Genomic DNA, 25550 nt, shown 5'->3' with positions numbered 1-25550 from the left:
TTTACTTAATATTTTAGAAGATATGTGAAGATTAAGATGACAACCAACCTCTGAAATTAAGTCAGCAGATTGTACATCTGGAAGGCAGCACTGACCAAGACAGATAGCACACTGGGTGTTCATTTATCCCAGGGTTATAACAACAAGTTTTTGTTAGGTACTGGCAAATCCTTCATTTATGCATCAGTTTATCCATATAGAAGTTGAGATACTGACATTTATTGCAATGAGTTCTAATTGCAGCTAATAAATTATTTAGAACTTTATGTTATTTCTTAGGAAGAATGGAAATCTCCCATTAACAAGGAATGATCTATCATAATTTCACGCACTTTGGAGAATCCCAGCCTTTGCGTTTAACAGAAGTTCAGTAGTTGCAATCAACATTTTTCACATGAAATTATTAAGGTTCAAATACCCTGGAACTCAGCTCTGTTTAGTGTTATTGTCTTGTCCAATCCTCTTGTTTTCTGGTGATTTAATACACAGGGGAAAGACTCGTCATTTTTTTAACTAAGTACAAGATGGCTGTTGGCTATTCTATAAACATTCAGCCAAACAAGACACTGAGTTCTCTTTCTAAAATTTAGTGTAGTTTATTTTTGGAGTCAAAAAGTGAAGCTGTAATAGACATAGGCTTCCTTTTCTTGTTTTCTATTATTAGGACCATAGACTGTTATAATAAGATAAATTATTGAATTTTTTTTTAGTTCTAGGGATCAGTGATGCCACTGAAAACACTTGGAATTCATATCGGAGTTGAGGATTTCAAGAGAAACATTATCATTTCTGCTAATGAGTTGTGAGTTTACTTCACTGTATAAAGGCAATGGGTGTACTGTGAAATTAACATGCATACCACTATTGCAGTGGGCCAGCATTAAATATTTGCATAGGAACAGCTTTCAAAATATCATGAAAATAAAGGACTGTAGTAGGCAACTTATGCCATCTACCTGAACTTCTGTGAGGCCTTTCACATGGTCCCACACCACATCCTTAAATTGGAGAGATATGAATTTGAAAGTTGGTTTATTCCACGGATAAGGAATTAATTGGAAGGTCACAGCCTGGGTTTTGTAGTAAATGGCTCTGTATCTAGTGAGAGGCTGATGATGAATTGTGACTGGGTTGGGACTGGTACTCTTTAAAATCTTTATTAACTACATGAAGGACGGGATCAAGTCCACCCTCAGCAAGTTTGCTGATGACACCAAGCTGAGTGATGCGGTTGATACAGTGGAAGGAAGGGATGCTATCCAGAGGGACCTTGGTAAACTCAAAGGGTGGGCCCACGTAGATGTAATGAGGTTCAGTAAAGCAAAGTGGACAGTTTTGCACTTGGGTTGGGGTAATGCCAGGTACGTATATAGGCCGGGAGAGGAACTCCTTGTGAATATTCTTGCTGAGATAAGCTTGAGGGTCCTTGAAGATGAAAAATTTAACATGAGCCAGCAGTGTGCCTTTGCAGCCTGGAAGGCCAATGGTATCCCAGGTTGCATCAGAAGAGGAGTGACCAGCAGGGAGACAAAGGTGACTGTCCCCCTCTACTCTGCCTTCACGAGGCCTCATCCGGAGGTTTGTGTAATGATCTGGACCCTGAATGCAGGAAAGATATTTGTCAGTTGACAATGTTGTTGACAGAGTTGAGCTTCTGGAGAGGGTCCAAAGGAGAGTCACAAAGATGATCGTAGGGCTGGAGCACCTTTCTTTTGAAGACAGGTTGAAGGAACTGGTCTTGTTCAGTCTGGAGAAGAGAAGGCTGCGGGGAGACCCCATAATGTCTTTTAAGCATTTAAAGGGAGATTACTAACAGGAGGAAAATCAACATTTTACACAGGTAGATTGTGACAGGAAAGGGGGAAATGTTTTCAAATTAAAGGAGGGAAGATTTAGATTGGATGACATGAAGAAGTTGTTCATTGAGAGGGTGATGAGGTGCTGGAAAAGGCTGCCCAGAGAGGTTGTGGATGCCCCATCCCTGGAGATGTTCAAGGCCAGTTTGAATGGGGCCCTGAGCACCCTGGTCTAGTATTTAACCTAGCGATTGGCAACTCTGCCTGTGTCACAGGTGTTGGAATGTGATGTTCCTTGAGGTCCCTTCCAACCCACACCATTCTTTGATTTTATGATTCTATAAATAATCTGAAATATGTACTTATCCAAAACAGCAGGTGGTACGTTATATGAGACTGGCTTGTTCAGAATACAGTAATAATTTATAATTTTAAATACTCTAAAATGGGAAACGGGAGTTCTGAGAAGAAATCTGCTCTTTTTTCCTTAGCTTTAGTAGGTTTGTGGTAGGATAACAGAAATCTCATAGTGAGAGTAACTATGTACTGTTTAAGAAATAGAAATGAAGAATAGAGATGCAAAAAAATTTGAGTAATGCTAATTCTTATCTCAAAAATGGAGTCCTTTACAAACTGTTGAGAATTGTTTGCTTCTATCTCTGCAGGGAATTTCACTGGATTTCATTTTTAGAGACATTCTTCCCATCGTGAAATCTGTGTTTGAGAATAGATTCCCAAGCTGATGATTTGCCTGAGAGAAAAATGTAACTGCTACTGAATTTATTTGTAAGATTCCCATTGCTTCAAGTGGGAATTAGAGCAGGCTGAGGATAAGATGGAAGCCTGTAATCTCTCTAGCAGATTAACTCATCTTTGCTGCTTTTTAAATTCTGTTTCCTAACTCTGTCAGAAGAAACACAATTGCTACAATACGGTAATCAAGTAAGAGATGTCTAAGCTCGATGTGGTAGAGCAATACAACCTGTTTTATTAATTAGGTAATGCTGAGCAACGCATAGAAAAACAGAGGAAGAAGTGCGTGAAAAAATTGAATTGTATCTATACAAAAGGAAAGTATCCACAGTACGTATCTCGCTGTATTGCAAATCACTTCCACAAACTTCAATATTGTTTTCTCTTATTCTAGGTGGAGAGTTTTATGATCAAACAGTGAAGACGATTTCACTGATGAGGTGTGAAAAACTTTTTCCTTTCTGTGCCTTCCCACTCAGTTCTTGTGTATAATTCTGTTCTTTTCCCACATGTACTGTTATGCTGTTTTCTGGAATAAAAAATGTCTGGATTTGCTGGCCTTCAGAATGGTGGCGCATATTTCTGAACATAAGGAAAACTATATAGCCAAGACATTATGTAGTTGAAATTGCCCTGATGCAATTACTTGTTGTGCAACAATACTGTAAAAATCTTGCAAATAACAACATAAATTTATGGGAAAACAAACAAATAAAATGATCATAGATCTCTGACTGGTACAGTGACTCAGTATGGTACCATTTGAAGGATCCAGCCTCTGCAGTAGGCAGTGTATCAAACTCAAGGTTTTGATTTGGAGATTTTCCCTCTTGACCACAGGAGGCAACACTAACATTAATTAATATATTTCCAGATTCTGTTTTGTACAGTGCTGTTCCTGTGAATGACTGAGGCGGAGGAGTAAGATAATCCACAATATTTTTGTGCTTTTGTATAATGTATTATGTATTCATATATAGCATATTTTTTTATATGTATATATATGTGGAGAGGGATCAGAAGGTTTCCTGACAAAAGGGATGTGTATTTTCTTCACTGTAGTCTCTACAGATTATTATGTACTCATAGATTGAGAAACAGCCAGTTTTAGGGACAATTGCAATGCTCATATATTTACACTGGCATGAAGTTTATCTGTCTTGGTTTCTACCTCTTAAAGAAGAGACAGTTTAAACCTTAATAGCTGACATGTATAATAAGATCCTGTGCTACAGTTATGCTATTATCAATTCAGTTTTGATAACGCTGTAAACTAAGGATACAAAGGGAACAATGGAAGGAAGGAGAGAAGATAAAACGATAACTAGGTGGAATGAGTTTCAAAACAAGGTAGCAGTTCTTCACACAAGAAGTAGCTGACCCCTGCAACTCCCTGCCAAGGACATTTTGAACTGTAAAAGTCTGTGTAGGACCCAGAGGAAATAGGAAAATTTAATGGAAGAGAAATTCTCTAAAAATTACTACACATGCGGAATTTATTTGTAGGCCATGAAGAACAAAAAATACTTGAAACCTGGCAAAATGTAGCACAAGACTCACCCTGTTCTTACTCATATTAAGGCATATACTAGTGATTCTTTCTGAGAACCCAGCACTGGTATTCACGGACATTGCTATCATCCATAATGGCCTTCTAATGCTCTTGTTTTTAGGAACCAAATTGAAATGTCAAATAATGTAAATAATGTTCATTTACCAAAAGTTACATCTACAATATAAAATGTAAATATAAATATAAAATGTTACTTTAAAAATAAATACATATCACAAATACACAGTCTGCTCATTTCCTTCTGATTAAGTACTTCATGAAAGAATAGCAACCTCATTGTACCCTGCTAGTCTTTCTATCAACCGTCATTTAATTAGCAGGAAAATTTAGACTGAAGGTGTTTAGAAACAGGACTGAATTCTAAATATGGACAAATGAAACCCCTCCACCTCCATCTGAATGTTTTCCAAACACAAAACATGTGGTCAGTAATACATCATTTTGGATGCCTTTCTGATAGCATCCCATAACCCTGTTAGCAGTCTGCCTTGATATGTTAAACAGTGCCATGCATTATGGGGTGAGAACTCCTTGATTTATAAGCATTTCAGAGCAGCAGTGTATACATATTCATTTGGCATATGCAAGAAGAGATTCTAGAAAAGCTCAATTGTCTTTTGATTTTTTTTTTAATTATTATTTTATTCTGGCACATTACAAAATGTAATTCTGTTATTTAAAACATCAGGGAAAATAAACAGAATGTGGCTCTTCATACTGAATTCTGGTCCAAACTCCTTTAAATCAATAGAAAGCTTAATTTGATTTGTATTGGTTTTAGATCAGCCTTTCTGTCACCATAAAATAACAAGGTTATATTATCGCAAAACTTCATATTCAACTCTGTACATTAAAATTATTTTGATCTCTTTAAAATTGTATTTTATATTACTGTTTATTTTGCATGTTAAAATGGATTCCCTTTATTCTCTTTTCAGAAGTTCATTTCTAATATCTATTAGGGCTCTGCTGCTTCATGACCCTAATTCCACTATTTATGATTTATTCTCTTCTAACAAATAGTTATTCTTTTTTTTTTGTCCTTGTAATACCCTGCTCAAGTGTAGAAACATTTGTAGAAGACTGAAGTTATTTCACTGTAGTATTTTTGCATGAAGAATTATGTGGCAATAAAGTAAATGATGAGTGGAAGGAGGTCATATCTTTACTCTTTTCCTCTTTAAAGCAGGATCCAGTGGGTGTGATTAGTAGCCACTTTTAGTTCAGCATCTGCATTTAATCAGAAGTTATTTCCCCATTTCCTAGACTGCTTATTGTAACACTTCACCACTTCATCCCTCTTCTCTGCCAACCAGGCAATAAAAGAAAGATTTCTAACTTTCTCCTCTTCTTTTGGCTAGCCTTGATAAAACTTAAGTATCTGATTTTTGTAAATAAATAAGTGTTGATGTATGAAAAATACATCACTTGCACTTAATGTCTACATTAGCAGGAGTCCCTCAGCAACAGAAAATGGGCTTAAAATCTCTACATAGTTACATATAACTTCAGCTTACTATAGCTAGAGGTGTAAAGAAACTTTGCTTTTCTTTTTTTTCTTTTTGTTTGTTTTCTGGCACATTGGAGATATTGTTCCCTACATCCGGGCTCATAAGTTTGCATTAAAGAATTTCCCCCTCCCACCACTATACCATCTTCCCCAGAAAAGAAACTTAATTAATTATTCCATATAAACTGTTAATCAAAAGTGATTTATATAACCAAGGCAAAGCACATCCAGAAACAATGATTTAATTGTATAAAGTTGAAAGAAATTTTTAAGCTTTATTTTTTTCAAGAAAAGAATCTTCTTTTCTGATGTGAGACTTATAGCTGCAAAACCACTGGCCTTCATTGTAGGTAATTACAATGTGAAAATGACGTTTTGTTGATATATCTGTATTTTTAACCAAATATCAGACGTAAGATAAGTTGTAATAAAATCAAATATATTTTAAAATGATCTCTTTCATGAAAGTCTGCCAGCAAGTTTTTTTAGTACTAGATAAAGAATTCTTTTACTTTTCTTTGAGCTATTCTCCATGTAAGATTCATTAAAAAATTCTGTCACCCTTATTTTCTTCCCTTGTCTTTGTTTGCTAAAATAGATTTATATGCTATATTAGATAAATATGAAATATCTTCATGGCAAAGATCAGCTATGACCAGAAGTTGCAGATCATAAATAATCAGCAAAAATCCCAGCAACTTTTACTTCCTACAGGTGACTCTTGTGACTTCATGCAGATTCATACCATTCCAAAGCTAATTGCTTATTCATTTCCAGATCACGGTAACGGGGGAGATTTCAAGAAATTATTGAGGTACAGAAATTAAACGAACAAATTTACAAGTTAAAAGCTCACAATCAGGTGTTATAATTTTAATGGTTCTGTTGCTGAACTGCACTTGGTCCATGAAAGTGAAGAATTTTAAAATGTTTTGCATGGAGTCTAAAATCTATCTCAGTACTTATAAAAAATAATTCCTCTCATCTTAGAACCTAATTACATTGGAACTTATTTTGTTTTGGAAGTTAAGTTCCTTGAAGTTCAGTGATGTGAAGTAAAATACAAACCAAAAAAGAAAAAATGTCTTTTTCACTGAGCAGTATAGATAGCAAGGCAGATAATATATTTTAGAACGTGATTATATTGACAGTGATAATGTTATTCAGCTCCTTTTTTTTTTTCTTTCTCTTAGGAGTCTGAAGAAAGAAAAGAAAATGTAGTTCACAGGCTGTGAATTATAAATTGTAAGTCTTTTTCTTCAATGAGATTGTGTTACACATTATTCAGATTTTCCCATTGTTGAACTTCGAGGCATAGTTGTATGTTACCATTTATGTCATTAAGGAATGTTTGGGGGCAGTTTGTTAAGACTGAGAGGAGGCAACTGTCTTTATATACATGTATTATGCTTTTCTTGTTTGTTTGCACATCTGTTACCTCATGTAAGTAGTTGAAATTAAAGTTACTCTGCTACCTTGTGGCTGTAGCTTGAAATACCATCTCCTTACTGGTTTAATTTATAAAATTTTTATCTATTGTTTATTATGTTATCTACTTGGAACATATGAAGTTGCATCCAGTATACTGTGTTTAGTTTTAGACCTCTTCCCAATGGAAGGAAGAACTCTGTTTTACCAGAGGTTGAGTTGCAGAGATGATGAATTCCTCCTTTGCCCTCATTCAGCTTCTGTCTCACTTTTAAAGTATAGAAACAGAACATGGAAGAGAAATCTGGCTTGCTGCTGTTCATGTGTCTGATCAAATGGCATACATTTGTGATAGTGGTCCATGGACAATGGAGGATGTCGCATAGAATCCAGGAGAACTGAAAAAAATGACATTGTTAATGTTCAGAAGACTCAGAAACTGCATGATTTCAGGGTAAGAATTTTATGTACATCAGTAGTAGCTAGCATTAGCTTTATAGACCGAATATCTTCTTAATAGACAGAATATCTTCTTAATAACATTAACTTTCAGGTCATATTCTAGAGCAATAATTAATTTGTGTTAATATTGATAACAGCCATAATTAATTATAATGAATTATTATGTCAGCTGCACAGAGAGGGCCATTTCTTCAGAGCCTTCAACTGTGTTAAACTAAATCAGATTTCCTGAGTGAACTGGCTTCATTTATTATTTTTTATAAAAACACATTAACTGAACGTCTCAACAGTATTTTTTCTGAAAATGTTTTTCTTGTATTAACAGATATCAAGTGTCATGCTAGATAAAAAGAGAGCTTTAGAAGTTATTGGTTTCACATGAGAGAAATACAAACACCTTTATTCATGAGTTATCAATTCAAAATACCATTAGAGCTCCAGATATTAATTTCATCATTTCACTACTTTGAACTTTATTAAGCCTTGAATTACTTTCTGCTTTTAAAACAGAAGGAAAAAGTACCGCTCTCTGTAGACAGAAGCACATCTAGCACAGAAACAAGTACATATCAACCTCATCCACTTAGAAACTAGGGAAACACTCCACAGCCAAATTTGTTTTTTGAAGTGTCTGGAGAAGCTGCCAATGGAGATAGTGTGTGTCATTGTTAGCTTATGTTTCAGGAGGAACAGTCGTATCATGCACACTGTACATAGTTCTCTCCTTCATGGCACTTGCCTTGTTATGTACTGGGCTCTGCATTCTTCACATTCCACTGCTTTGCTCTGCCTATGCTCACCTGGGTTGAAAGCTGTTGTGTAGTGATCCAGGGTGCTACCTGGTCCTTTTTTCACCCCCTTATACTTCAGCCATCACCACAGTGCTCCAGCTTGTCCAAGTAGGGCCTTATAGCCCCTTACGTTCTTGCAGCCCATAGTGGAGACCTGAATGAGAGTATGTAGACTATTTTGGACTTTCAAAGCTGCCAGGATGGTGACAAAGCTGTGTCATAGACTATTAACAACATTTTTGACAGGAGCTAGAAAAGGATCACTAACTTGCTCTGTGAAATAACCTATGTATAATTTTTTCCCACTGTGTAGGAAATGTTATGCTTGACCTTGAGCAAAGTACTGGATTGTAGGATTATGCAGTGGTCTTGAAGTGCAGGTGGTGATTTTACTGAATTCTTGTTTGGGGAGACCTGAAATACAGTCAATTTTTACAAGCATTTTTAGAATTTAATGGATTTGTGACTTGAAGAATGTTTAACATTTATAAAGTTCCCAATAACAGTTGTATATACATATACATACATGTATATATATATATATTCTATATTACTTCAGCAGATCAATATGCAGCTGTTTCGCAATTTGACAATACTGCCTGGAGAAGAACACTTTAGTCACATGTATCTAAATTTGTTATGGCAATTTTAGGGGCAAGAAGAGAATTTTCAGTATTATGGAATAATCTCCTTAATGACAATTAATGAAAAAAAAAAAGAAATATGAAAATTCAAACGTCATATACTAATGAGAAACAGAATCAGAGAATTTTAGGTGTTGGAAGAGACCTCTGGGAATCATATGGTCCAATTTTCTTGTTGAAGCAGGTTCACAGAATCACAGAATGGTTTGTATTGGAAGGGACATTTAAGACCATCTAGTTCCAACCTCCTGCTATAGGCAGAAACACCTCTCTCTAGACCAGGTTGCTCACAGTCCCATCCAGTCTGGCCTTGAATGCCTTCAGGGAGGAGGCAACCATAGCCTCGCTGGGCAACCTGTTCCTGTGTCTCAAGACCCTCATAATAAAGAATTTCTTCCTGATCATCCAGTCTAAATCTACCCTCTGTCAGTTTAAAGCCATTTCCTCTCATCCTGTTGCTACCTGCCCTTATAAAATGTCCCTCCCCAGCTTTCCTGTAGGCCCCCTTCAAGTACTGGAAGGCTGCTATAAGGTCCCCTTGGAGCTTTCTCTTCTCCAGGCTGAAGAGCCCCAGCTTGCTCAGCCTGTCCTCATAGGGGAAAATCTCCAGCCCTCTGATCATCTACATGGTCTCCCTTGGACCTGCTCCAACAGATTGACGTCCTTGTTTTGAGGGCTCCAGAACCAGACACAGTTCTCCAGGTGAGGTCTCGCAAGAGCAGAGTGGAAGGGCAGAATCACCTCCCTCAATCTGCTGGTCATGATTTTCTTGATGCAGCTCAGGTGAGGTTTGCCTTACACAAGCACATATTGCTGGCTCATGTTGAGTCTTTCATCAGTCAGCACTCCCAAATCCTTCTCCTCAGGGATGCCCTCAAGCCATTCTCTGCCCAAACTGTGCTTGAGCTTACCCTGACCCAGGTGCAGTAATTTGCACTTGGCCTTGTTCAACTTCATGAGGTTTGCATGGGCCACCTCTGAAGTGACACGTATCTCAGCCTTTTAACGCAACAGAGATGCTCCAGGCATGTATGTATGCAGTTGTTCCTCTCCAGGAGTGGGACTTGTCATAGTGATGCCCATCTATGAGAAGGGTCTGAAGGAGAATTCAGAGAGCTTGAGGCCTATCAGCCTGACCTTGGTATTTAGGAAGACCACGGAGGAGATCTTTTTGAATGTAATCGCACAGCATGTGTGGGACAACTAAGGCATCATGGTTTTATGAAAGATAGATCCTGCTTGACTGACCCAATCTCCACCTGTGACCAGGTGAACCATGTAGTGGATAAAAGAAAGACTGTAGATGTAGTCTACTTGGACCTCAGTAAAGCCTTGGGTTACATCTGTGACAGTATTCTTCTGGATAAGCTGGCAGCCCATGGCTTTGACCAGTGAAATTCCAGCTTGTTAAGAAATCGGCTGGATGTCTGGACCCAGAGAGTGGTGGTGAGTGGAGTTAAAGGTTGTGGAGCACAAATCTTATGAGGAGCAGCTGAGGGAATGGGGCTTGTTTAGTCTGGAGAAGAGGAGGCTCAGAGGAGACATTATTGCTGTCTACAACTACCTGAAAGGAAGTTGTGGCAACGTGAAAGTCAGCCTCTTCTTCTGAAAAACTAGTGATAGGAAGAGAGTTCATGGCATTAAAAGTTGTGTTAGAGGAGGTCTAGATAGGATGTTATGGAAATTTCTGCTCAGAAAGAATGCGTTGGAACAGTCTGTTCAGGGAAGTGGTCCTGGAGATTTTCAAGAAAAGGGTGGATGTAGTGCTTAGGGACATGGCTTAGGAGGCATAGTGGTGATGGGTTGATGGTTGGGCTTGATGATCTTAGAGGTCTTTTCCAAGCTTAGTTATTCTATGATTCTGTGATTCTATCACTCTACACTTGTCCCTGTTGAAGCTCATAGGGTTCCTCTCTGCCCAGCACTCCAGCTGTCCAGATCTCACTGAATGGCAGGACAGCCTTCTGTGTTTTGATATATAAGCCACTAAAATGGGAGACAAAGAAAATCTCATTCAGATTTTCATATGCATCCTGTTTTTAATAACTGAACAGCAAGTGCATTCAGACTTGTAGCTCTCTTTTATATAGATTATGATTGTCTTTTCAAGTTAATTCCCATTCCTCAGCAAGGGAAAAACACAACTGCTACTGAAAATTCCCATGTTCTTCAGAGGGGCTCACTTTCATGAAAAATGAAGGAAATTGTTACTGAGTTCATTTTCTTTGCCTCTAGAGAACAGGCAACAGAAAAATATCATAACTGAAGAGGTTTCTTGGAAGTCTATGGTAATGCAGCATTCTGTGACTATTGTAGATGCAAACTCTTCTTTTTATATAGTTTTTATAGCTATAAGCATTTATTTTCTGGGAGGAGAATGTATATTCCAGTATACAGTATCAGTATATCCAGTTGGATTATTATTTTTCTTATTAAAAAGTCAATATTTTTGGCTCTTGTTAAGCAGGATGGGGATTTCTTCATTTGCCTGGTACCACTAGTTGTCAAAACCAAGCCATTTCATTCTCAGCCAGAGAACTTTTTTTTTGTTTGTTTCTGTTGGATACAGGACTGCTACAAGTATTTGAGTTTTGGTCATTATATAAAGTACTTTGAAAGTAATATGCCCAAGTGGCTGCTGGAATAAGTGAAGCTGGACTGATGAGTATGTGACAAAGAAGATGAAATGAAGACCACCAGCCTGGAATATCCCACACTCAAGAGACAGGCTTTTCTAGATAATCCTGGAAATCTTTGGGAAATCAGAATCCAGACAGTGCTCTCAGATAAGAAGTGGGAAAGAAGCAGGAAGCAGGAGCCAGCTAGAGACTGAAGCTGGCAAAGCAGTTGCTATCATAAGTTAAGCAGACTTGAACAGAACTTAACAATGTTTTCTAGAGTTCTAACTAGCTCTGACTTTTGCACTAAGGAGATCAGCTACACAGTCTACTCCCTTCATACCTTTCTCTCTTCTCAGTCGTTTAGTCTAATTTAATCTTTCTTTGTTTAGGTTATCCTTTCTGTATCTAGCCACCAAATTGAGAAGTGCGTATATGGAGTATGCAGTGTTACAGTGAATATAGCTTTTATTTACTGATTGATTTGTTTCCAGCTTTTCACTTGTAATATTTGTGTGGAGGTGATGTTGTCATGATCAATATGGATTGTCCTCTTCTTATTCCTATTGCCATAAATAGAATTAATAATGATGCAGAAATTAATGTGATTGTTCATACATGGCATAAGATCAGAACAGTGCATACTATCATTTTTCAGTTGAAAGGCTCAGTTAGGCAGGAAGAGAAACAAACATTTAGTATATAATAATAATAGCATGATTGCCGCATTGAGTAATGCAAAATTACGTAGTACAAGATCAATATGATGTTCACTTGCATAATGGAAATTATTAACTAAAGTTTCTTTAATGTGAAGGTCTCATCTGGGAACCGGTAGATATTTGCATCTAAGCTACTCTACACTGTGAAATGACCACAGAGGAATGTGGTGGTTAATATCATCATAAGATAGATGTCTACGATTGGTCAGATAAATAATTTCTTGTAAGTGGCTGTTGCTCTCCACTGATTGTATTTGTAGCTTAGAAGGACCGGCTCAGATGTAAAATCCATATTACAGAAATCTGACGTTAGATGACATTAGTCACACTTGAGGGATCTTGTTTCCAATTTCACTCCTTCTAGCAAATACAATGCCATAAAGATGAATAGCTACACTTATATGTCTGCCAAAAAAAAAAAAAAAAAAAAAAAAAGTGAAAGAAAAGTTAGATTCATGAATCAGCAAGAAAAAAAAATCAGTATCAGCACTCCTTTTTAATATTGCAGAGTTTATGTTGCACTCACATATTTGAAATTTGTTGGCTTTGCTTAGCAATTTAATTACATTTCTTCCACAGTGTAACATGTTAATAGCATTACTCAGCAAACTGAAAGTCTTTTGGTATTCTGTACTTGTAGGATGGTATTTTGTATTATTTTGCTGTTTATATGCACTCTCACTTGGTATCTATATTTTAACACAAGATAGAGTAGAAAGACATGCACATAAATTTTTAAGATATGACCTCAGGAGCTGCTTGAGGCTGCAGACCATTGCATTGTTGCAGATAACAGAAAACTTACTAACCCTAAAAACAAAAGTTACATCCTAAAAGATCTATTAATCTGCTACATATTACAGCTGGACAATATTTTTCTGACAGAAAGTCGTTCTATTGAAAGTTTCATGAAAACCCATGTTTTTTACATAAATACATCCATCTGACAAAAACTTAAAAAAATGCTAGGAGATAGTTACAACATTCTGGCTTTCTCTGGTCTTTCAATATTTCCCAACTATATGAAAGGGAAATGATCATCAGTTCTAATTACTGTTAGTTGAAGTAAATGTCAGGCTATAATACTGCTTGACTGACCCAAAGAAACACTTTGAAAATTTCTGTTTCATTGTATAATTGTTTTTTGTTCTGATTTCTAATGGTAAAATGTTAATGGTCAGTATTTCTTCCAAGCTGCCCTTTACCCATTCTTGTTGTACAAATGCTAGAATTAAAATAAACATAATTTTTGTACTGAACCTATAAAAAAGACATTGAGGCCCTGGAGAGTGTCCAGAGAAGGGCAATAAAGCTGGTGAGGGGTCTGGAACACAAGTCTTAAGAGAAGCAGCTGAAGGAACTGGGATTGCTTAGTCTGGAGAAGAGGAGGCTCAGGGAAGACCTTGTTGCTCTCCACAGCTACCCAAAAGGAGACTGTGGCAAGGTGAGAGTCAGCCTCTTATCCCACATAACTAATAATAACACTAGAGGGAATGGCCTCAAATTGTACCAGGTTCAGGTTGGACATTAGGAAAATTTCTTCTCCAAAAGAATGTTCAGGTGCTGCAATGGAGTGCCCAGGGAGGAGGTTGAGTCACCATTCCTGGAAGTATTCAAGAAATGCTTAGATGTGATACTAAGGAACAAGCTTTAGTGGGAAAATATTGGTAGTAGCTGGACAGTTCAGACTGGGTGATCTTGGAGCTCTTTTCCAGCCTTGGTGATTCTGTGATTCTATGAAAACAAAGCTTATGTTGTCAACAGTTTGGTACTACACTCGGGATTTGAAATTGTTAGCTAGTTTCAATCACATTTAAAGGAGGAAAGAAGTCTAAGCAATAACTCTGTTTCAATAAGTTTTACAACAGCTGGATCCCAGATGCCGAATGGGACTTATATCACTGTGTCCCCAGAAAAGAGGAGACAAAATTCAGCTGCTACAAATTTAGTTTGGCAGTGGATGGCTGCCAGCTAGGTCCTTCAGACCAGCCATGTATTCTCCTTATTGAGGATATGAAGGATGTTTATTGAATGATATGAGAGAGCAAAGAACACATATTCTTTTGAAATAATACTTCCCAAGTTCTACTGACCACAAAAACAGCTTTTGAATTGTGAAATTACTATTCTCAGTGTTGTCGTTAGCAAATAAATGACTAACCTCAGTTTACCTTTGTCATCTATCACACTGGAATAATGTTATTACCTAAGCTTAATAAGATAGATGACAAAGACTGAGACACAGTGTCTTGTCCCACTCAGTATGTTTTGAGGGAGGTTGTCATGGTTTCATGATCTTTGGTTATTGGTATTCCACATCATAATATCATGTAATGCACTGGGAGTGAAAGAGTTAATGCTCCGGTTCTGGGTACCTGTCCCAGGAGACAAGCACTACATGTCCCAGAGGACGTTGTGTTATTTGTGATTCCATTTTCTGCTCAGAGGGAAAGATAAATTCCAACCACAGGTCTTTCCCTCATCTTTTTTGATCTTGGCAGCATGTGAGCTCCTCAGATTGTGTTGCCTCAGCATTAGAGTAAGGCCTTTGGCTTTCAGACACCCTTTCTCATTTTATTTATTAGCTTCAATTCTAATTATATTGTATTATATTGTGTGTTATCTTGCATTCTGATATCTTAGTTAGTAAATTAGTTTGATTCTCCACAGATCATTTCTGCTGTTTTGTTTTTAGGCCCATCTATCTACCTTATTTCCCTTTCTTCCTTTTTCCCTTTCGCAGGGCGTGAGCCTGTGAGTCCATGGGTCCCCCCATCCCATTAGTCATGGAACCGGGCCGAACAAGCACGTAAATCACTGACAGAGGTGAATCTTTTTCTACCTCCTGAGTCATGCCTCCCCTAGTCAGCAAGAGGGTCTCTGCCATGATGGAGTCATCCAAGACTCAGAGGAATAATACACATCAATTTATTGAGAGCTTTCTTCGCAACAACTAATACTGGAGGTAAAATTGGCTAATTTGCTAAGTAATAAGCATTACAGGTAGGACAATCTTAGGCAGTGGCTACTACAAAGAGTAAAATGATAGAAGATAAAGAGAAAAGACAGAAAATGGGGAAAGAGAGACAGATAGATGTACAAACACAGCAAAGCAAAATGGTTCACCAGCCCTCCATCCAGTGATGTCTTGCTGATCTCCAGTAGTTGTGGGTCTGAAGTTGCATTGGTCAGTCGACAACTAATGACAACAGTACAAACTCTTACTTATAGTCCAGAGTGATCAAGCTTGCTCTTTTGGAGTGACAGCTTTTGGCTTTGGGGATCTCAGCGGGAACTCCTTTTATTTCTGTCTTTCAGGCCTTGCAAATTTAAGTCAGCAGATGAAAGGAAGCAGGGAGATGCCAGCTTGTATCCTTCCTGGTTACATCTCTCAGTCACCTCTATCAACCTGGTTTCATTTCCTCCCAGGCCACATCTTCAGCCAATTAATACTCCTGGGTCCTCTCATTCAAATGCAAACAACTCCCAAGAAATGCTTTCAAATGTGAAACTGTCCACAAAGTGATGTTGATTGACTCTTGTTGATTTGAAACAGTCCTTACCAAACTCAGGCACACTGTTGACATGATATGTATACCTTACACGATATATTTATCTTACAGACTGCCATAGAAACTGTCCAAATTTACCTTGTGGTTGCTGTATCTGAACTTGAGAAAAATCAATGACTTCTTCAAACAATGCTCCTGTATAAGACTTAATACCTACTGTGTTTACAATATTTGTTATAGTGTTGTAACTAAGCTCCTAAAATATTCAGTCATAGAAAAGCTTAAGTGAAAGCTCTGCGTGTCTTCTAATTCATCCTCTCACTCAGTACATCCTGTCACTTCATGCTCTTCCTCAGCATAGGACAAGATTAAATGGGACTGCTTAGGAGTTTGTCCAGAATGGCCATTCCATGTAATTTTTGAACAATGTGTTCCAGTACCTCAGTCCTATCCTGGAGAAGATTTTGGTTTTTTTCATGTCTAATTACAATTTTCTTTTCTGAACATTCTGACCACTACCCCTTCTCTTTACATGTCTCTCAGAAGAGAAAGCTAGAATGTACCATTTAATAGTAGAATCAGTAGTTTAGGTCCCTTCTTCTTAAGATAAAAAGAACCAAACAATTCCTTCAGATTCCCTCAGAACAATATAAATTTAATGGCTTTCTTTTAGATTCTTTCAAGCCTTCCAGCATCTTGTACAGAGGATGTGTCCAAAAGTGACAACAGTTTTCTAGATGCACCCTCACAAATGCTTAGTGCAATAGCATCATCACTTCTGTCAGTTTATGGGTCTCATTGTTAATATAGACCAGCAGATGTCCTATCCTCATACTACAAGGATACACTCCTCATTTGTTTAAAAAGGGTGAACATTCCTCATGCTCAGTTTTATTGTTATCGAATCCAGTTTTCAGAAAGCACATAATTTATATTTCAAAGTTAAACTCCCTTTTTTCTACTCAAGCTAAAGCATACCCACCAACTGAAACACAGAAGTTACTAATCCCTTCAGGATATTTTGGCCTGGGTGCTTGAAAATTAGTGTACAAGGATTGAAGACATTGTTAATATTGCTGATGTTCTTGTATCTACCTCCTCTTTTACAGTCTATGAATGCTACATTTCATTCATCAGATAGATATGCCCTGACCTTAGTCTTCAGTTCCCTCATAACTTTACACTGCTTTGGGGGTCTGTTTCATGAGCAACTTTGCAGACAGAAAGCTCCATTCTTATGACTAACTATAATTCTTGGTTAGGAATCTTAGATGAACATTTCTGTCGAAATATTTTTTCCCGCAGACTTGTTAGGGAACTGTTAAACCCCTTCTGAATGATAGTGGCTGTCTTTGAAAACACTCTTAATGAATCTTCTGCTTTGAAGCTCTGAGCTCCGGCGGAGGTCAGATGGTTGTAATCAGCAGCACAGAGCCCAGCTGGAAGCCTGTTGCTAGTAATGCTCCCCAGAGGTTTCTGGTACTGGGTCAAATCTTGTTTGTATTCACCAGCAACCTGCATGAAGGAATAGAGTGCAACCTCAGCAAATGTGCTGAGGACTCAAAGCTGGGAGGAGTAGATAGCACACCAGAAGTCTTTCCTGCCCTTTGGTGAAACCTGGACAGACTGGAGAGTTTGGTGAAGAGGAACCTGGTGGGGTTCAACAAGGGCAAGCATAGAGTCCTGCACCTGTAGAGGAATAACCTTATGCATCACAACGGTATAGGGGCTGACTCACTGGAAGGAAGCTCTGTGGAGAAGGAAATAGGTATCCTGATGGACAACAGATTGACCATGAGCCAGTAGTGTGCCCTGGTGGCCAAGAAGGTCAATGGTATCCTGGAGTGTGTTAAAAGGAGTGTGATCAGAAGGTCAAGGGAGGTTATGCCCCCCCCCCCCCCTACTCTGTCTTGTTGAGGCCACATCTGGAGTACTGTGTCCAGATCTGGGCTCCTCTGTTCAAGAAGGACTGGGAAGTACTGGGGAGAATCCATCAAAGAACTGCAAAGATGATCAGAGGCCTGGAGTAACTCCCTCTCTTATGAGAAAAGACTGAGTCTTAGGACAGTTCGCCTGGAGAAGATGAGATCTTATCAGTGCTCATAAATATCTAAAGGAAAAGTGTCAAGTGAATGAGGCCAGGGTCCTTTTGGTAACACCCAGTGAAAGAACAAGGAGGAACCTGCACACGCTGGAACGTGGGAAATTCCATCTGAACAATAGAACCTGCTATAGTAGACTAGATGATTTCAGATGTCCCTTATATAACCCCTATGATTTTCTAATTCTTAGGTTCTATGATTTTATGATCTACCATATCTGTTGACCACTGAGCTTAATATAATTACTCTTTTATTTTCAAGTAGTCCCAGTCTTAAGTGAGTAGATTTGGCCTTAGTCTCTTTTCAATCACAGGGGAATTTAGGTGAGAACAAAACATGGTGTATGGAGATTCTTCCTTAAATCTTCCAATTTCCTTGTATACCGTGACCTAGCATATTTACATGACATTCAAGCTTCCTTTAGAAGGCTTTTTCTTTCCATGTTTGATTCTTCTCATTAAGATGATAGTGCCTGATTCATCATCTCTATAATCATGTTATCATCCATTCTAACCTGATAACCATGCTTCCAGCTGTGTTTCCACTTCTGAAATTATATGCTTGGCATTTCATGGGAATTGACTATGTCCAAAAATTAAAGCAAATAGCTCTGTTACTGAAACCATTCTAAATGACAGTGCCATTGTATTCCAAACAACTTTAGTTCTGAGGGACAGGAACACTCATACATTGGTAGTGGCTCCATAATTATCATTGTTTTTATTTGGTGATGATAATCTAGGATGAAGATGCATTCTGTGTTAGGATCAGCCCCTGAAATGATGGAGGAAATAAGTTTTTTTCAGCAATGATTTGTGTAAGTGGCTAGATACTTGGTACCTTACTGGATGGATCTTTTAATAAGGAACATAAACCATATCCCCTCCATTTCAGCCTTATGAGGATACCTAAAAGTATTTCTACAAAAATCCATTTGGAAGACCTGGAAAAATAAATCTGTTTTCCCTGCTTCTGGGGTTTGTAGAATAGTAGAAATCAGACTTACAGCAGTTAAATCCAGATGCAGTGTATGAACTTCTGCTTTCTTCTCCACCATCAATTGCCTGTATTAGCTACTACCCACTGGTCTTTGGACTTCTAGCATATTCCTTCCTTCATTCAGTAGTTGTTGAATTCAATTTTGACATCCACATTTTTGCCATTAGGAATTTGCTGCAGAAACTCTTTGTCTTGTATCATGAAAAACACCTTCTCTAAGGTGGTTCTCTAATGTTTCCTTCTCTAAAACCTCGGGAGCTCTAAGGTTCAAGTTTAATCATGATGTAGAAGAAAAATTATATCTTTGTCAATTTTTTGTTTAGAATCTGTCTACATAAAAATCTTATTTACCTATGTGCACTTTCTGCATCAGCCACAAGATGGAAGTATTGACCTTTGAAGCTCTTGCTTGTTTTGCTTGTTTCTTTTTTTCTCTCCCCCCCCCCCCCCCCCCACCCCCTTTTTTTTTTTTCCTCCCCTTGTGCTGTACCATACAGGGACTTGAAGAAAATGTTTTGTTCCCTCCTGAACAAGTTCTGTGCAATGAATTAAATGAGTTTCTGGAAAATGTTAGTCAGCGTCTATCACAATATGAATCCAAAGGGCAAATGTCATGCTCACATTAAAAGATTTTCTTATGACTAAGCATCACGTTTCTCTAATACAAGCTCCAGAGCAGTTCTTTTTCAGTTCTGCACTGACCTGACACCTTTTCAGATAATGGTTTGCCCTTAACACCCTCACTGGGCTGTAAAGATAAGTGGAATAACAGATCAAAACACTTTATGCTATATTTACAGGTCACCATCTGCAAGTTTGATAAAGCACAGCTTTCTTGCTAAAAATGACCAACTCTTTGAAATGAGGAATCATGGTTAGGAGGTATTAATGAACTGATTGCTCTATAGTTAAATTTTACTACATGGGGAACTGGAAGGCAACTCTTTCCCCTTTTGAGTTATTTCTGAAAGGTGTGATCTTGTCCTATTTGTCATGGGATGCATAGTGAAATAGTACCTGTGAAGGCATGAGATGAAAACAGACCAATCCCAAACTAGTGATCCCAACATATCTCAGCACTGATGAAGTTTGTATAAGAACCTCCTTGACCTGTAGTCAAAGCATTTATAACTTCTGGGATGCCTTTATCTTCCTAAAAGCTACATGACTTATAACTCTCTTATGTCTAAAACGCAGCATCATCTGAACTGCCTTTGTTGTTTGTTCAGTTTATTCAGTGACTTAACTATTACGTGCTGTATGCAAGTACTAAAGCAAGAACAATCAGATAACACATAATTTCCAGCTTGACTCATTAGATTAATTTTATAAGCAGGAGTTGATAAATGCTTTTGAGGGGTAATATTCTAATGCATATTTCAATGCATTTTTCTCTTCTTCAGTAGGGAAGAGGAAGAAGAAGGAAAAAAGCATATTTTTTCAGAGCTTGAGTACTTGCCATTGAGAAATTTTAAGTCAAACTACAGTGTGCGCTGTTGTTTTTTTGTTTTCTTTTTTCTTATTGATGTAAAATGCTAAAATTTCATTCTATTTGTTCTCTCCATGAGAAGCTCTTAAAACTACTCCTAAGTTTAATAACTTATTGAAGGTAGATGTATTAGAAAATAAAAAATGGATTAGCCATTTCATTTTTCATTTTCCCATTTTTTTCCAGGCTTACCGACTATAGCTAGTCGTAATATTTTAGCCAACTTTTGGCTGCTTTTGAATGAACTAAAAACCTGAATCTTCTTGTTCGTCTATCCCAGACATGCTGAAAAGGAAGGGTTTTTTCCTTCCAGAACAGAAAGGCTGGGGCAAACAGTAATAAAACTGCTGGAAATGTATTTATGCTCTCCCTGTGTGCTCAGGTCTCCTGTTAAACCTGAAACATCGTCTCCTCTTAATGTGGTCTTTGCTAGGAACTTCTTGTTATGTCCTCTCCAAGGATAAAATAGACTAGTCATAGATGTGTACAAATGGCGAAGGAAATATGGCCTTTAGTAAAGTGCTACATTTAAAGAAATAAACAGAAATCTCACTAACAGAAAGAAATCTCACTAAGAAAATTCTGATGGAAAATATCTTGCTATTCCTTTGGCAGAAAAATGCTTGGAAAAAAGATACTTTCTGCTTCTGTTCACTAGCTTTCTGTTTTCTCCCTAAGTGCAGATTGAAGATGAGAAATGGCTGATGTCTTTTTGTATCATGTCCTTTTTTTTTTTTCTGTATGTTCATGATCAGGCCTTACAGTCAACAAAACATTTTGTTTTGTTTTCCTTTTTTGTTAACAGTATAATTACTTAGCCATATAAGAATTTTTGTCTTAATGTTCTTTCACAACAATTTACTTGCAGCCAATTTAATCCTTTAGAGCCTCATGCACCACTTTAAGGTAGTTTTTGATGGAAGAGCCCAGAGACAATTGGTTTCCTGAAAGAGTACTCAGAGCCTCCTGAATATGACACTGCCGCTCTTATACAGGATGGCCTTTCATGCCTTCTTAAAGCCCTCCAAAGCCAGCTGTCTTTTTTTTTTCTTTCTTTTTGTTTGTTTTGTTTTGTTTTGTTTTTTATTATGAGAAGAAGGATTAACTCCCCAGTGGGAGGCATATGTAGCTCAAAGAGTACAGACAATTTTAAACTAATTGTATTATGGATTACTTCCCTGAAAGGGAACTCCTGATGAAAACTAGACCTGGTTTACTTTTCTTTCCTGACATATTTTACTGGGATTGTAGAGTTTCTGAATGTTAAACTGATAGGAGGGCAGCCAGTGAACTTTGCCACTGTTAAATTGTTTTCATGAAATGGAAATTCCTTTGATGTAATTGTAGTAACAACTAATCAATGCAATATTTAATTTTTATTCATGTTAACTGATTGAATGGACCACTTTTTAATATCAGACTGTGTTACTTCTGTAACAGTCTCTGGCTTTAAGGTTCTTTATATAAAATGAAATTGAACGTAACCATGAAAATCATGCTTGTATATGCCCTCAGGCCTGAAAGGCTGAACTCAAGTCTTTTATCATCCTCAGTGATAAGATGAGAGCTAAAAGAAAGTCAGAAGCTGGATGAAAGAGGAAGAATCCCAAGTCACAGTGCATTCCAATGTCTGGATCAATAAACAGCCATGAGAAGCTCCAGTGCACATCTCAGTCATTTGGACATCTATTTAGGTGTTTCTCACTCTCTTGTAGGAGATATTGTACTGGAAAAGTTTACTTTTGTGGACTGTATTGGAAGGAAAACAATTCTGCAAAAGCACTTTTTAGATATCCCTAATCATCTTCCTCAGAGGGACCCTTATGAAATGATTTAGTTTCACAGCTCAGTTTCAAGCAAGTCAATGGCACTTGTCATATGTGCTTAGGTGCCTCTTCCCATTTATTTCTGTGGAACTACAATAGATATAAAGAGCACAAGAACACTATTTAATAGAGCAAATTCTCAGCTACAAAGCATCCTTTTTCAACATAGTCACTACCATTAGCTGTGCATTTTCGTTGGTGATGAACAAGATTCTGCATGCTGTACTTGTAACAATCTGCACTAGCTGAGATGACCCACTACTGTTGTTGCCAATGCTGAAATGCACCACCTACCACCTCACTGCTCACATCCACTTCTTGGTTTCTATAAACATTCAGGAAGCAATGGGTGCCATGTTTTCTGCATGGAGGAGCTCAGTGGCTCACCTTTGCTTCACACACACTTTCATGTCAGACACTGTTCTGTCAGACTGCCCCTCTACTGCCATCTGTCACAGTGCATCAAAACCTAATGGACTGCTGGCAGGAAGGTTCAACCCCCTACTGCCATACCACCAACATCCACCCCTGACACTGTGGGCTAATACAATAAAATCATGAATGTTACTTTCATAGCAGCCTTTGTACTTGTAAAACTAATGTCTGGAATACTTTTCTGTGTTCATTCCTAACATCTTATTCAGATGAAAGCTGCCATGTTATCTTAGAGATTACTTTGAAGAAGTGTACAAATCCCTTCAGCAGTTGAATTTGCCTGCTCTTATTTAGTTACCTCACTTTATTCAAATTTAAGCATTTGTCTGTGGTTTTCTTTTCAGAACAGTGATAGAATGTGCTAAAAAAAAGTATCACATATGGGTGAAAATGAGAAAATAATGCCATCAAAGTTCCAGAGGCATTTCAGTTTCTCATGTGCAACAGTTATTTAAAAGTGGGAAAAGAATTTTCCTCAGAGGCCTTTCAGGAACTGGAGTAAAATACCATTAACATATTTAATTCACTGAGGGCTTTGGGAAAACAAAAAGCTCCAAAAGTGTTGCGGAACAAATTTACAGTGCTAATCTTGTAGAGATGGAACAGCAACCCAGTGCATTTATGATTTAAATATCTCCTTTGCAACACTTTGTTTTATTTCAATGACCTGGATGTCGCAACCTGGATATAGTGCGTTGCCCAGGAAAATGGTACGCATAGGGATTTGACATCTGTGTCAGGTGCAGTGTGGCTTGTCATCTCAGCATGGTCCCTGGAAAAGCCTAGATAGAGTAGGAAGGAGCAGGGAGACTTGGGGCTGGAGTGGCCCTGGATTTCAGTCACAGTGCTGCAGAGTCAAACTTCATTAAAAAAAATCTGACCTGACAATTTTAGTTTTAATGATCCTTATCTGAACTCCCTTTGATATTAAAGATGGGTTACTTTTATTCCCCTTTCCTGTCAAACTGTGGGCAAGCATCACTAAATCAAGCAGAGAGATGCAGACCTTTCAGGAAACCTGGACGCAGAGTGAACATTTTTTTCCAGCCCTTGAAAGTACGTGGGATTGATCTGTTTGCTGTACAGTCCCCAAGCCCCAGGCTAGGGATAAAATTTCTTAGAAGAGAGGCAAACTAAATCAATTCTATTCTGTTGCTGGGGTAAAGTTGGTCAATAGCTAATATTTTAAAGCACCTCCATCAACAATTTATGAGATTTATTCAGTTTATGCGAAAGAGCACTCCATAATCATCACTACACAGTGATGGCCCAACAGGGTGTTGCTAACTGTATATCATTTAATAAAAGTTTTTCAAGTGCTCAGCATGCTTTCATCAGAGGGTGATTTTTGTTTTTATCTTTGTTTTGTATGAACATTAGGAGGTAATCAAGAAGTTATAAAAGTTGATGATTTATGAAGCTTTTGAAGTGGTGGGTGAAATTGTAAGCTAGATATAATGCTTATATTGATCACACTGTTGGTAAAAGCATGATAAGACTGTTGACTAAAACTACTGTTAAAATGAATTTTATGACAGGACGTTAAATAGAGATTTAGTATTATTTTCATAGCTTGATTTTTGTTAATAGCGACTTTGGTCAACTCTGGTGAGTATAATGTTGATGAGGGAACAAGCCCCACAAATATTTACAAGACTAGCGAATGGTTCAAGAGCATTTTCTAGCCACATAGTTCTCAAATTCTACAACTTCTCTTCAATTTCTTGTCAGTATTCTTGTCTGTTACAAAAAAAAAAAAAAAAAAAGAAAAAAAAGAAAAAAAAAAGAAATTGAAATTTTTGTTCCATGATCAGGGGTTCATCCCAGTCTCCTCTTTTTCTATCTCTGTTTCTTCTTGCTTTTTGATATTTTTACAAAATTTTCTAATTTTTCAGTGCTTTTGCTTTTCTTGTATCCTGATAGTACACTGCTTGTTACCTTTCTTGTGATAGTTTCAAAAGAACAAGGAAGAACAAAGACATGATTCATCTTTTTGAATATGTAATTGCATATACATCGCCTACAATTTACAAAGAATTCCAAGAACTTCTTTCCAAAGTTTCATATATTTGTCAGATTTATTCCTCCTTTTGTAGCTTTTTACTGTTTCACTATTACGTTTTTTTAGTTAGTTAGTTTGTTTGTTGTTTATAGCTACTTCTGTTTTGGAGAGATTGTGCACTTCATAGAATCATAGAATGATTCTGGAATCTTAGGGTGGATCATAGATTCATAGATCATTCATATGGCTCATAGAATGAATCATAGACTGTGTGACCTGGAATCATAGAATAATAGAATGATGATTCTGCACTTATTTTCCTCTTTCTTAATAACCATCACCATATGATTTGTTTCTTGTTTCACAATACTTTATATCTACTTCCATTATTTATATTCTGTTTCACTGCATCCACTGGTATCTTCGTATCAGTACCCTTTCAGCCTGCTAGATTTTGGTTATGTGAATACAAGAATGCAAGCACTAATTTTGGAAAGTCATCTAGTTCTAGCTTTTAGGACTATGTATTTTCCTTTTCCATCACTTTTGTGCATGTATTTTTCTTTCTTTATTTTTCTGATAATATTACTGACCGTATCTTTATTGCTACATTCATTTCCAACAGAGCTACAAAATATACAGTATTTTTCAGATAAAAATATAAATTTCCTTTTGGAATGAACTCTCATTTCCTTGGCTGATTTATTTTATACCACATCTACTCTGTAATCTAACTACAATATGAGAATGTCCAATGGTATTATGAGAAAAGTCCATTCTATACCAATACAGAACAATGTTTTCAAAATATACAGTGGCAAGTATGAAAACACTTGTCAAGTTCCTCATCTGCCATACTCTGCATTTGTGGATGATTATGTGAATCCT

The 25550-nt window shown here is 37.4% G+C and overlaps 1 long non-coding RNA gene across 1 annotated transcript in view; it reads left to right on the top strand.

The window, feature by feature from the left end:
• Positions 1-19317, top strand: part of LOC107051938 — a 44360-nt gene extending 25043 nt beyond the window's left edge. The window contains exons 2-5 of the long non-coding RNA XR_005842824.2: positions 6826-6877; positions 7338-7514; positions 15041-15262; positions 15616-19317. This is a non-coding gene — a long non-coding RNA (uncharacterized LOC107051938). The remainder of the gene's footprint in view (positions 1-6825; positions 6878-7337; positions 7515-15040; positions 15263-15615) is intronic.
• The last annotated feature ends 6233 nt before the right edge of the window (positions 19318-25550 follow it).

Source organism: Gallus gallus, chromosome Z, assembly GCF_016699485.2.
Source record: "Gallus gallus isolate bGalGal1 chromosome Z, bGalGal1.mat.broiler.GRCg7b, whole genome shotgun sequence".
NCBI lineage: Eukaryota > Metazoa > Chordata > Aves > Galliformes > Phasianidae > Gallus > Gallus gallus.
This window is presented reverse-complemented; position numbering and strand designations above follow the sequence as displayed.